Raw genomic sequence first — 13,638 nt, 5'->3', positions numbered from 1 at the left:
CTTCGTGAGACGTCCATTATTTACCAACATGAGAAATTTTCTTTGCTCAATGCCACTAGTGAAACGGCATGTGAAAATCATGTAAACGTCTTGTTCATAATTTATATCGAATTCGGTGCATTGGACTCCACATTCTTCCCTAAGTTCATTTGGGAAATAGACTGGAAAGAGGCCATAATTTGCTTTAAATATTCTGTAGACCTCTTTTGTAATAGCCTGACTATTAGAACTTTTGTTTGGTGTCTCAATTGTTGGAGTGATAGACAGAACACACCCTGTAAAAAAGTGAAAAAAACCAACATATTATTATTACGATTTAAAGGAAATAATAGTCGTCTAAGAAAATTTCTTACATAATCCTTTAAACGACAAAAGAAATTTTAACACATGAAGGGATGAATGTTATTTTTTTAGTTATTTTCATGTTGCAACATATATGAGCAGTAACTTAAAGGAAATACTTTATACCTAATGGAAGATATTGATATAGTGGTTTAATTCTGTTAGAATCAATAAATACTTAGGAATTCAAGCTACTGATTGAATTATTCACCATACTTTTCATTATTGAATATACTCTTTGTTGAAACAACTTTTATATTTTCAATTATCACCTAAATCTAAAGGGTATAAAAAGAGATGGGCAAACCCTGTTTTACGTGTGGCACACGTTGTATTGATCTAGTATGTACAAATCTGATAAGTCTGATATATATGGTAGATCTCACTAGGGAAAAGTATTGATAATGTCCGATCATTAAATAACCCACATAAAAGTAAGATTGCACTTGCATTTTATTTATTCCAATAGAGTTGAAGAGTTGTTTACTACAGCATTTGGTTAGTAGAATGTCGACCCATTGGAAATCATTCCCATCTACTTATCTTAATATTGAGATAAAAAAAAACTACAGAAACAAGGGTTTTATCACTTCTACTCGATAGTGTTACAGATGGACGACTTTAAACTATAATCAAAGATAGACGTAAGGATTGAAACTTTCCAACTGTCAACTTTCCAAATAGTCTGATCTGTAAATGCCGGGTTCACACATTGCCGATTACTGCTCCCGTTTTAGATCAGACAGCAATACGACACGAAAAGTTAAAAAGTCGGATTAGTATCCTCAATTATCTGGAATGTCCTATAATTGTCTGAACGCAGTCGTTTTAGTTCGTAACAGATTCCTACGGGTCTGGAAGGGTCCGAATAGTTCGGCAAAGCACCCCGACAGTTAGGTGCGTCCCGTAACATTCGGGGCAACTCAGCCGATTTTGTCTAGTCGGATTACATTCGTGGCTATGTCGTGACAGATTCTGCTGTATCGGATCGAATTCTGAACAATGTCTTGTGTATTCTGGACGGTGTCTTGTTGAACAGGAATAATCTGGAGTAATTTTTCATAGCTGTTTTTCTGCCGATTGAGTCCAGATTGCATCCAGATCTTGTCGATTGCGAACCGTTTTTTGCCGAAACCGTTCCGAAACAGTCCCGTTATTAATACGAAATTCGTCAGTGATACCCACGTCTGAGTCACGACAATTACAGAATACAATACGACAGAGATCAGACAAAGCCGTTTGCAATGCGATAGAGCGGATCGTAGGATAACGTTCCGACAGCACCTGATCATCCCGAATATGCCAACAGTTTTCGAACAGATAACTTCCGTCAGCGTCGGTTCACTGTCTGGTCACTGGTCACAGATATCTGTCGGATAACATTCGGTAGAGTCGGGACGCAGTCGTGACAGACTCGGTCGAATTTTACCTGGCGAAAAATACAAATCGGATCAGAAACGGATTCCGAACGGGATTATCGGGACTAATTCGCTTAGAAACGGTTAAATATCGACGCTTCATGAACACTATCTGATTGTTGTCGTGATCAAATTAATTTTTTTTTACAAATTTTAAATTAAGTTTGAATTTCCATCCACGATTCCCAAGATCTTGATCAGACTTTTAATAAATTTTAATCGGGAATGGTCCTGTCAAGGACGGTAGAAATTTTACTGTCGTTGTTGAGAGGACCATTCCCGATTAAAATTTGTCAAAAGTCTGATCAAGATCCTGTGAATCGTGGAGGAAAATTCAAACTTTTTTGTTTTAATTAAAATTTGCAAAACAAATAATTTAATCACGATAACAATCTGATATTTGTTTATTTCAATGACAGATCCATGCGTATTGTGGTCACCGGATTTTTACGAGGAGGGTTACGCTCGGGTCACTATGCATACGGAAAATATGTCGGCGAATTGCTTGCTGGCAGCAAGCAATTAAAATTAAGTACACTTCTTCTAAATGTGGACAAATTAAAGAATTTTCCTCAGAAAAAAGTATATGTACATAAGTTGTTTAATGAAAACTATCCATTTAGTTATAAAAAAACATATGCATATTCTTTTTTAATTTGAGTTTTTTTATGACTTTAAGTAATTACAAAGTCAAGAAAGATTCTAAAGTTCAAATGTTCGAATGTTCAATATTTCACACGGGCACGTGATCGTATATTGGTACATTTGTATAACTGTTCAGTCCTGATGGAGTACGTTCGGATATTAAGCGCATGAGTTCCAGCCTACCCACAAGGGGGAGGGGGGACCTTGTCGGAATCTATCTGTTCAAATGTCTTGTACCAATCTGTCTTCCCTCCAAGTCCAAAGCTGGATCTTATATAGTCCAGTGGTCCATAAACGTTGGCCGATAGCTGATTGCCGGTTACGTAGTAGTCTGAATGTTGAATAATACTAGTTGAAAAACTATGCAATTAACCACTGAAAGATACATGTTATTTCACAGTAGACATTGTCATTTATTGGCTGCAGGGTATATGTCTATAATATTCGTACAAATCGTTATTAAGTGTTTAAAGGGTACATGCCAATGAATTGTTTCGGTTATGCTGTAATTAATTCCTTTTAAAAAAAAATCCTAATTAATACTCCTTAATAATTAATGATATGAAACACAATTGTGTTACAGATAATCCCATTCTCAATCCGCTTCTAATCCAATTTGTACATTTCGCCTGGTAAAATTCGACCGAGTTTGTCACGACTGCGTCCCGAATGTAGTCGGACAGATATCAGACAGTGACCAGTCATTTAATGCGGGGTTCACACATTGCCGATTATTGCTCCCGTTGAGATCAGACAGCGATACGAAACAAAAAGTGAAAAAGTCGGATTACTATCCTCAATAAGCTGGAATGTACTATTATTGTCTGAACGCAGTCGTTTAAGTTCGTTACAGATTCCTACGGGTCGGGAAGGAACTGAATAGTTCGGCGAAGCACCCCGACAGCTAGGTGCGTCCCGTAACATTCGGGAAAACTGTGCTGATTTAGTTTAGTCGGATAACAATCGTGCCTATGTCGTGACAGATTCTGCTGTATCGGACCACAATCCTAACAATGTTCTGTGTATTCTGGACGGTGTCCTGTGGAACGGGAATGATCTGGAGAAACTTTTCATTGCTTTTTTTACAATCGTGCCTATGTCGTGACAGATTCTGCTGTATCGGACCACAATCCTTACAATGTTCTGTGAATTCTGGACGGTGTCCTGTGGAACGGGAATGATCTGGAGAAACTTTTCATTGCTTTTTTTCTGCCGATTGAGTCCAGATTGCATCCAGATCTTGTCGATTGCGAACCGTTTTTGCCGTTCCGGAACAGTCCCGTTATTAATACGAAATTAGTCAATAATACCCACGTTAGAGTCCCGACAATTACAGAATACAATACGAATGAGACCAGACAACGCCGTTTGCAATGCGATAGAGCGGACCGTGATAGGATTACGTTCCGACATATATCCCTATTGGTCAATCAATTTTTTCCCAAATTAAGTTAAGAGGGGTGTGTGGGGGTCAGTGAAACAAGAGTGCACACACTAAAATGTCTCGCCTTCTTTACTAATCATTGATATTATGTTGATAGTCCTAAGTATAAAGCTTTATCAAAAACTGTCACATAATCTTAACATTAACCAAGATAACTAAACAAAGACCAACGAACCATGAAAATGAGGTCAAGTTCAGATGAACCATGCCAGGCAGACATGTTCAGCTAAGAATGCTTCCATTCAACAAATATAGTTGACCTATTACTTAAAATTTAAGAAAAATAGACCAAAACACAAAAACTTAATACTGAGCAATGAACCGTGAAAATGAGATCGAGGTCAAACAAAACCTGCGCGAATGACATATAGATCTTTAAATATTTCCATATTCTATATATAAGACCAAAACTCAAAAAATTAACTTTGACCACTCAACCATGAAAATGAGGTCAAGGTCAGATGAACTCTGCTCGCTAGACATGTACACCTTACAATCATTCCATACAACAAATATAGTAGATCTATTGCATAAAGTATGAGAAAAACAGACCAAATCACAACAACTTAACTATAACCACTGAACCATGAAAATGAGGTCAAGGTCAGATGACACCTACCAGTTGGAAATGTACACCTTACAGTCCTTCCATACTACGAATATACTAGCGCTTTTGCTTATAGTATCGAAGATATGGACATATCTTATATATAAAAATTGTTTATAAGATATGTCATATACTTTATAAGATATCTTATAAACTTTAGAAGATATCTTATATAACATTAAAGATATCTCATGTAACATTAAAAATATCTTAAAATAATAAAAAAAAGATATCTTATATATTAAAGGAGATATCTTATATATTATAGAAGATATTTTGAAATTCGAATAAATAGTAAAACGGCTTGCCATAAATTTCCTTTATAAGAAAAAGATCTTTCTTCGCTATTCTATTTCATCACATATTATTCCATGAAAATAAAACTGAAGTAAATATTCTATGATATTGATGTTGTGGTAAGGAAATCAATAAAAAAAATCTTCTAACTAATTTCACACATCAGACGAAATGGCAATGGAAATTGCCTCAAAGAACATTTGAGGCATTTCTGATGAAAGTATAATGAAAATCAACCTAGTACTTTCAGAAAAGAATCCTGAGTATATTTCTTGAAAGAGGAAGAAAGAATCTTTTGTTTTGGTTCAACGTTACATAAGTGTGTAATTTCAACTTTACCATAATCCATATCACTGTTAGAACTCTCTGCCATCTTTCAAATGTATTACTTCATCCTAAAATAAATACGAACATATTTGTCAGACTAATGTTTTAAGTTTAGGTTTATTATCTCACACACATAGGAGTATTTAATTTAGAGACGTGTAAAGAGATAAAACTATAACTCATGTTATGAATTTATTGCTTTTAATTGTATATAAACAAAATTAAAGATTACAATTTTTTACAAATTATTAATCATGTAATATTTTAGTGTTTCCGGTGTCCTATAGCCATCCTTCCCCCATGCCAAATTTTCCGATGGGAAAGACTGGATCGATCCAATATTTCTCCCCGGAAAAATTGGCATGATCCCACTTTTCCCCCTCAGCGTTATAGGGGGAAAACTAGGATCAGGCCAATTTTTCCCCCGTAGTAGCGTGAGAAGGTAAATTGTCCACCCCGTAATATAACGTCGGCGACGTCACGGTAAGATTTTTTTTATGAAACAAAAGTATAGTAACTTTTCTTATAACAGTTTATATTTACCAAAGCTTCATCGTATTATTATACATTTGATAGGTATTAATAGAGATATATATGTTATATTTATATACACGAAACACATTCTGATGTGATGATCACACCCGTTCTCTTTCGTGGACCCTTGGTATCATTGACTAAATGAATACAATTACTTTCATCACTTCTGGTCATTTAGTAGATTTCCCCCAGGTCAGACGTCTATGATATCTCCAAAGTATTATGATGAAATGACATCACATGATATATCATGCAAAGTATAAAGTATTAATAAGTAAAAGAACTAAAAAAAAGCACAGATCGAGAGGAATACTCGTCGACTTAAAGCTTTCTTTCAGGAGAAGAAGTCCGATACGGATAAAACTTCATTAAACTAAGAGGAGATATGAACTCCCGCTTTTGCCAGGACGGAAGACGTGGAAGTACAGGGACTAACCACATTATAGTTTGAGCTGTACAAGATCTACAAAAAACCTACAGGTGCATATATACGGTCGAACACTTTCCAACACTAATGATACAAATTCAACGTGGTATTAAGTAATTAAAGGCCACTGGGACCGTACGGCATTTCACAAGAGAAACCCTCATATAGTCTCTTTAAAATGCCCCTACCATAAAAATGAGAAAAAATTAAAAAAAAACTAACGGACTTATTTTTAACAATTTTTGTTTACGAAAAACATATTAGTCCTATAACATATGACCTCGAGGGCATTATTTAATATAACTGTTCTGATATTATTTTTTTTACTATCAATGTGCCTTTGAAACATATTTATTCCATCAGAAAAGAAATAAAGAAATATATATTTTTTTATCAAGAAGAACGAGATTAAGAGTTTTTGCCATTTAAAATTTGTTGATGATTGATCATAATTGGGTGTTTGATAAAAGAGGGGAAAAAAACCTTAACCCCTTCTTTTAAAGATGATCGTTTCACAAAAAATACTATTGAGAATTTTCTTTGTGAAACAGAGAGTATTATATTTGGAATCTTAAAGCAAAAAGTAAGTTTATTAAAAGCCATTGAAACATCTCGTCATATAACGTTATGGCCATAAGTTCGTTTTGTACATTTGGAGTCATATGTTACTTCGCATTCAAAAAAAATAAAAAATGAAAATATCAGTATAAAAACGTTAAAATTTGAATAAGAATGCGAAGTCATTTGATATAGGACTAATATTTAATGTGATTAAACTTTAAGCCGGTGTTATATAGCCATTCTTCCCCCATGCCAGTTTTTTTTTCAGCCGGGGGAAAGACTGGCATGAGCCAATGTTTCCCCCGGGGAATTTTTGGATCATTGTCATTCTTACCCTGCGGAAAGTTGACAATACGTATGACATATAGTAACTTTTCTCCAATGCCAATCTCCCCCCCCCCCCCCATGATATAGATTTCAATACATTTATATGCATGTCTGGAAATTAAATCGAACAGTGTTAGAATTATATTTATTTGTATACAAATGCGTTGTTCATTAAAGTCACAAGTCACAAGTCTGTCTACAGGTTTATCAGTCAGGAGCCTCTGGCCTTTGTTAGTCTTGTATTTTTAATTTTAGTTTCTTGTGTACAATTTGGAAATTAGTATGGCGTTCATTATCACTGAACTAGTATATATTTGTTTAGGGGCCAGCTGAAGGACGCCTCCGGGTGCGGGAATTTCTGTTGGTGACCTTCTGCTGTTGTTTTTTTTATTTTGTCGGGTTGTTGTCTCTTTGACACATTCCCCATTTACATTCTCAATTTTATGTCTATGTGTCAACTAGTCTGTCTTTCTGTTCAAAAGTTTTCTATGTGTCAACTATTCTTTTTACGTTTTCAACTGTCTGTCTATATGTCCACAAGTCTGTCTATGTGTCAACTAGTCTGTCTTTCTATGTGTCCCTCTAGTCCTTTTTACATATTTAACTGTCTGTCTATATGTCCACAAGTCTGTCTACATATTCACCAGTCTGTTTACATGTTTACCATTCTGTCTATGTCCACTAGTCCGACTAGAGAACATTTACGCTGGTTTTGAAATAACTTTTAGTGTAAACAGCGCATACATTTTACTTTCATTTCGGTGCTTTGTGTCTAATTTTTTTTTTATGTAAGCGATTATTGTGCACCGTACTAACAATTCAGTGAAGTCAATTGCAGATGATATTTTACAGTATTTTCTTGAGTTGTGCTGTCCCGTACTGTGTTGGAGGAGGGTTGAGTTTATTGCCGCCACGTTCTTTATGTGCCATTCCAAATCCAGGAACATGTAGTACAGTGGTTGTTGACGTTTCATGTCGGTTAAAGTTATTCCAAAAAACAATTGTTATAAATAAGTCCGTTAGTTTTGTTTGAATTTTTTCACATTTTTATGGTAGGGGCATTTTAAAAACGACTGTATATGAGGGTTTCTCGTTGTGAAATGCCGTACGGTCCCAGTTTCCTTTAATTACTTAATACCACGTTGAATTTGTATCATTAGTGCTGGAAAGTGTTCGACCGTATATATGCACCTGTAGGTTTTTTGTAGATCTTGTACAGCTCAAACTATAATGTGGTTAGTCCCTGTACTTCCACGTCTTCCGTGCTGGCAAAAGCGGGAGTTCATATCTCCTCTAAGTTTAATGAAGTTTCATCCATACCGGACTTCTTCTCCTGAATGAAAGCTTTTTGTCGACGAGTATGCCTCTCGATCTGTGCTTTTTTTTTAGTTCTTTAACTTATTAATACTTTATACTTTGCATGATATATCATGTGAAGTCATTTCACCATAATACTTTGGAGATATCATAGACGTCTGTCCTGGGGAAAATCTACTTATTGACCAGAAGTGATGAAAGTAATTGTATTCATTTAGTCAATGATACCAAGGGTTCACGAAAGAGAATGGATGTGATCATCACATCAGAATGTGTTTCGTGTATATTAATATAACATATATATATATCTATTAATACCTATCAAATGTATAATCATACGATGAAGCTTTGGTAACTATAAACTGATATAAGAAAAGTTACTATACTTTTTTTTCATAAAACAATTCTTACCGTGACGTCGCCGACGTTATATTTACCTTCTCACGCTACTACGGGGAAAAATTGGCCTGATCCTGGTTTTACCCCCATAACGCTGAGGGGGAAAGTGGGAGAAATATTTGATCGATCTAGTCTTTCCCATCGGAAAATTTGGCATGGGGAAGAATGGCTATAAAGGTGCCAGACCACCAATTAAAAATCCCTATCTGTTCAACCAAATTTTGCAATTTTCACAGCTTTCTAAATATTTTACCTTAAGTTTAATGTTAAGGAAACCAGGTATATCCTGCATTGTACATGTATCACCTTCCTACATGTCAATTTTCAACCAATGTTTAAAGTCTTGTCTTGATTTTGAAAAGACAGGTACTACCAAAATAACTCCCGGTTTTCTGGAAATCTTAAATTAGTGTACTATGTAGCGCATTAATCCTGAATTTTAAATGCAAACTCATAGACAAGTAAATTTTGGCTCAAAATGGTCTTAATATATTTCCATTTCACCAAAAAGTTTCATTTCTGCAAATTTGTTGGTTAGCTGAAGTAAACAATGACATCGAAAGCAAAAGCGAGAGTTCATATCTCCTCTTAGTTTAATGAAGTTTCATCCGTATCGGACTTCAGTCTTCTCCTGAATGAAAGCTTTAAGTCGACGAGTATTCCTCTCGATCTATGCTATGTTTTTAGTTCTTTTACTTATTAAAACTTTATACTTTGCATGATTATCATGTGAAGTCATTTCACCATAATACTTTGGAGATATCATAGACGTCTGTCCTGGGGAAAATCTACTAAATGACCAGAAGTGATGAAAGTAATTGTATTCATTTAGTCAATGATACCAAGGGTCCACGAAAGAGAACGGGTGTGATCATCACATCAGAATGTGTTTCGTGTATATAAATATAACATATATATCTCTATTAATACCTATCAAATGTATAATAATACGATGAAGCTTTGGTAAATATAAACTGTTATAAGAAAAGTTACTATACTTTTGTTTCATAAAAAAAATTCTTACCGTGACGTCGCCTACGTTATATTACGAGGCGGAAAATTTACCTTCTCACGCTACTACGGGGAAAAATTGGCCTGATCCTGGTTTTACCCCCATAACGCTGAGGGGGAAAGTGGGAGAAATATTGGATCGATCTAGTCTTTCCCACCGGAAAATTTGGCATGAGAGAAGAATGGCTATAAAGGTGCCAGACCACCAATTAAAAATCCCTATCAGTTCAACCAAATTTTGCAATTTTCACAGCTTTCTAAATATTTTACCTTAAGTTTAACTTTAAAGAAACCAGGTATATCCTGAATTGTACATGTATCACCTTCCTACATGTCAATTTTCAACCAATGTTTAAAGTCTTGTCTTGATTTTGAAAAGACAGGTACTACCAAAATAACTCCCGGTTTTTGGAAATCTTGAATTAGTGTACTATGTAGCGCATTAATCCTGAATTTTAAATGCAAACTCATAAACAAGTAAATTTTGGCTCAAAATGGTCTTAATATATTTCCATTTCACCAAAAGTTTCATTTCTGCAAATTTGTTGGTTAGTTTAAGTAAACAATGACATCAAAAGGGGCGTATGACATTTGCGCCGATTTTGAAAATTTTCATTCTTTCATTTGCGCCGATTTCATTTTTTCATTTGAGCCGATTTTATATTTTTTCCTAATTGGATTTACAGGTAAGTTCATACTTTTATATTGGCTGAGCACAGAGTATAAAGACAAATAAAGTAACATTGCAATTGGTAAATGGCTATCCCAATGTTTCGGCTTACCATTCCTTCCCTAAATGAAACCGATGGCTGCTTCACGTTTGACATTGTCTGACGCTCCGCTCATTGTGATGACAAATGTCATACATTCTTAGACAACGTACAAGTACAAGTATACATCCCATAACGGTCAACCAATTCGTGATGGCGTCCATAAAGTAAACGAAGGGATGATTTCAACCAACTTGAATGTATTACGTTTTTTATGGATTTAAATGCTGTAGATCTACATATATTTTTAGTTCGTCATTTTAGTATAAACAAAGTGCTTTTATTTTAGGTTTTTACTTCTTGATTTTAAGCAGGAGACAACAGTTCTATACATGTTATGATTGACAATTCATAACATATGTACAACTGGCTAACAGAAGAGGTCTTTAATGATAAATGAAAATAACATTACTGGGATGGAGAGTTGTCTCATTGGCACTCATACAACATCTTCTTACATCATTTCACCTGAATTTACCTGTAAAAAAATCGGCGCAAATGAAAAAAAAATCGGCGCAAATGAAAGAAACAATCGGCGCAAATGAAATGCAGATCGCCGCAAATGCAAAACGCCGATCAAAAGCACTATTTTGTGTCAAAGTAGGACTAAGGACGTTCTAAATTGGAGGGAGTAATTGGTGGTCTGACACCTGTAGGACACAGGAAACACTAAAAGATTACATGATCAATAATTTGTAAATATTGTAATCTTTAATTTTTTTATATACAATTAAAATCAATAAATACATAACATGAGTTACAGTTTTATCTCTTTACATCTCTCTACATTAAATACTCCTATGTGTGTGAGATAATAAACCTAAACTTAAAACATTAAAACATAATTAAAGGAAATAATCTAACTTTCTTGAAAATTTAAACACATTTTGCTTTCCGCTTTTACCAGAATATTTAAAAAGGACATTCTTTAAAGCAACTGTTGTGTAGTTCGGATTGAATGTTAATATTATGTCAACCTGATAACAAGGCAGTTGTAAATCGTTTAAAGATAGTCGTCTAGCCATTTAAATAATCCAGTAACTTGATCGCACCTGTAGATCAAATAAAATAGGCAATACACAAATGTATACCACCTATTGTCAGTTATATCTAAGCAACTCTTATTCCAATTGCAATTTTTTTTCATGCATACAGTAACTGATTATCGGTAATATGGTACGCTAGATATGCGTTTCGTTAAAAGACTCATCAGCAACGTTCGAAAAAAAAATATATAAAAAGGCCAAATACTACTTCGAAGATCAGCCATACCCTGCTAACAGCGCACAGAGACTAGTTAGATAATAAACATACACACAACTATTTCCCCTATTTTTGACATTTTTACCTATTGTGTCTGTTTGTTTTGTTCACGCATCGTTGACAATGTAATGGAATTTGATGCGACTGTCATACAAGTGAGAGGTTTAGCTAGCTATAAAACCAGGTTAAATCCACCATTTTCTACATAAGAAAATTCCAGTTCCAAGTCAGGAATATGACAGTTGTTATCCATTCGTTTGATGTGTTTGAATTTTTTAATTTGCCATTTGATTTGAGACTTTCCATGAATTTTCCTCGGAGTTCAGTATTTTTGTGTTTTTAATTTTACAAAAGCACTAGCGGTAAACACTTGTTTCTCATACTGAAAACAAAGTATATAATCAATAGCGTGAATTGGATTATCTGGTATTGCTAGTGCTGACAGGCCAAGTATTTAAAAACCTTTTGGATTTATCTAATAGTTATTGCTTACATATTTCTTCTTGGGAAGCTAATTCCAAAATTTAGCACCCGCATACATCATAGAGTTATGCCATGTTGTGTTGTTCTCACATTTGGTAGTTTTGCTGTATACTGGTACCTAAAATAGAAAAGAAAAATCCATTAGGTTATTATTAACTTATGCAATCACACAAAAGTCCGTACCTATGATAATGTCAACATAAAGAGAAAAAATAAAAATAAAAGGCTGCGTCATGAGCGCATGATACACCCGTCATCCTTTAAGCCCTTAATTATGGTTCAAATAATGAATCATAATCAACTAGAAGTACTGTGAAACATTGACCCAGCACATTGGAACCCATCGACACAAAACATGAATATTGTTATGCCCAATTTATGAGCATTATGCTTTCTGGTCTGTGCGTCCGTTCGTTCGTCTGTCCGTCTGTCCCGCATCAGGTTAAAGTTTTTGGTCGAGGTAGTTTTTGATGAAGCTGAAGTCCAATCAACTTGAAACTTAGTAAACATGTTCCTTATTTATGAATAAAATCCCGCAACTAAAAAACTTATCATCTTGAATTGATAAAAATCTAAAGGGACCTTACATCAATATGATCAATAGATAAAACAATTCACTTAAGTTTCAAGATAACTGATAAGCGAATTTTGCATTTCTTTCGATAAACTAAAAATTCAAGCCAGCATCATTGGATTTCTTTGCTGAAATGCGACGAGTAATGAAGGGATTTTTGACCACGTGCTTAATCCAACAAATGAAGGAAGGCACACATGCTTGAAATAGTTTCAGTCTTATGTTTCGGGACGGCAAATGCAAACGCTGGTAGATACAAAATGTATAACTTGTTGCTTACACATTTTCAAGTAATGAATAGCTTTGTTTATTATACTGCAGTGAAATATCACAGATAACCCAGCAATTTGATTGGTTATCGAACCAGTTGATATGAAACCACATCCCCTGCGAAAATCCAAAATAACATAATGCACACATATTTATACAACGGAAGATAAAAAGAAATACAGAAATAATTTTCATTGTCTACAACTTTCGTTCATCTTTAGACTTATATTTTTAATGTTATTCAGAAGTTATAACATTTGTACCACTAGTTTAAGGATCGCCTTTCCAGTTCACTGCAAGTGTAGTACTTGAATGTGACTTTTAATAAAAACAAAAAAAAACAAAATAACTACATCAGCAGAGACGATATTAATTCTGAGATAAAGAGGTAATTCAATCCTAAACTGAACTGTCTGGACATGCGCTCGGCTGAGTGAGCATATATAAGGTTTGTATGAAGAATATATACTGGAACATTTTTTAAAACAGCTCTTTACTTGTTTTGGAACAGTTTGGGTTAATAAACCCCTAATTCGATGTCATATCAATATGCTAAAACTTAAAGTCATACCTTCATTGTCCCATGTCATCGACAATCATACGTAACGTTCCACGAATT

General features: G+C 34.6%; 1 long non-coding RNA gene across 1 annotated transcript; it reads right to left on the bottom strand.

Moving 5' to 3' along the window:
- Positions 1-243: 243 nt before the first annotated feature.
- LOC134727236 (uncharacterized) lies at positions 244-13,633 on the bottom strand. The gene is made up of 4 exons (XR_010108742.1): positions 13,591-13,633; positions 12,186-12,293; positions 5,093-5,148; positions 244-275 (listed from the first exon to the last, which is right to left on the bottom strand). It is a non-coding gene; the product is annotated as an uncharacterized LOC134727236 (long non-coding RNA).
- Between the last annotated feature and the right edge of the window lie 5 nt (positions 13,634-13,638).

Source organism: Mytilus trossulus, chromosome 7 (genome assembly GCF_036588685.1).
Source record: "Mytilus trossulus isolate FHL-02 chromosome 7, PNRI_Mtr1.1.1.hap1, whole genome shotgun sequence".
Lineage (NCBI taxonomy): Eukaryota > Metazoa > Mollusca > Bivalvia > Mytilida > Mytilidae > Mytilus > Mytilus trossulus.
This window is presented reverse-complemented; position numbering and strand designations above follow the sequence as displayed.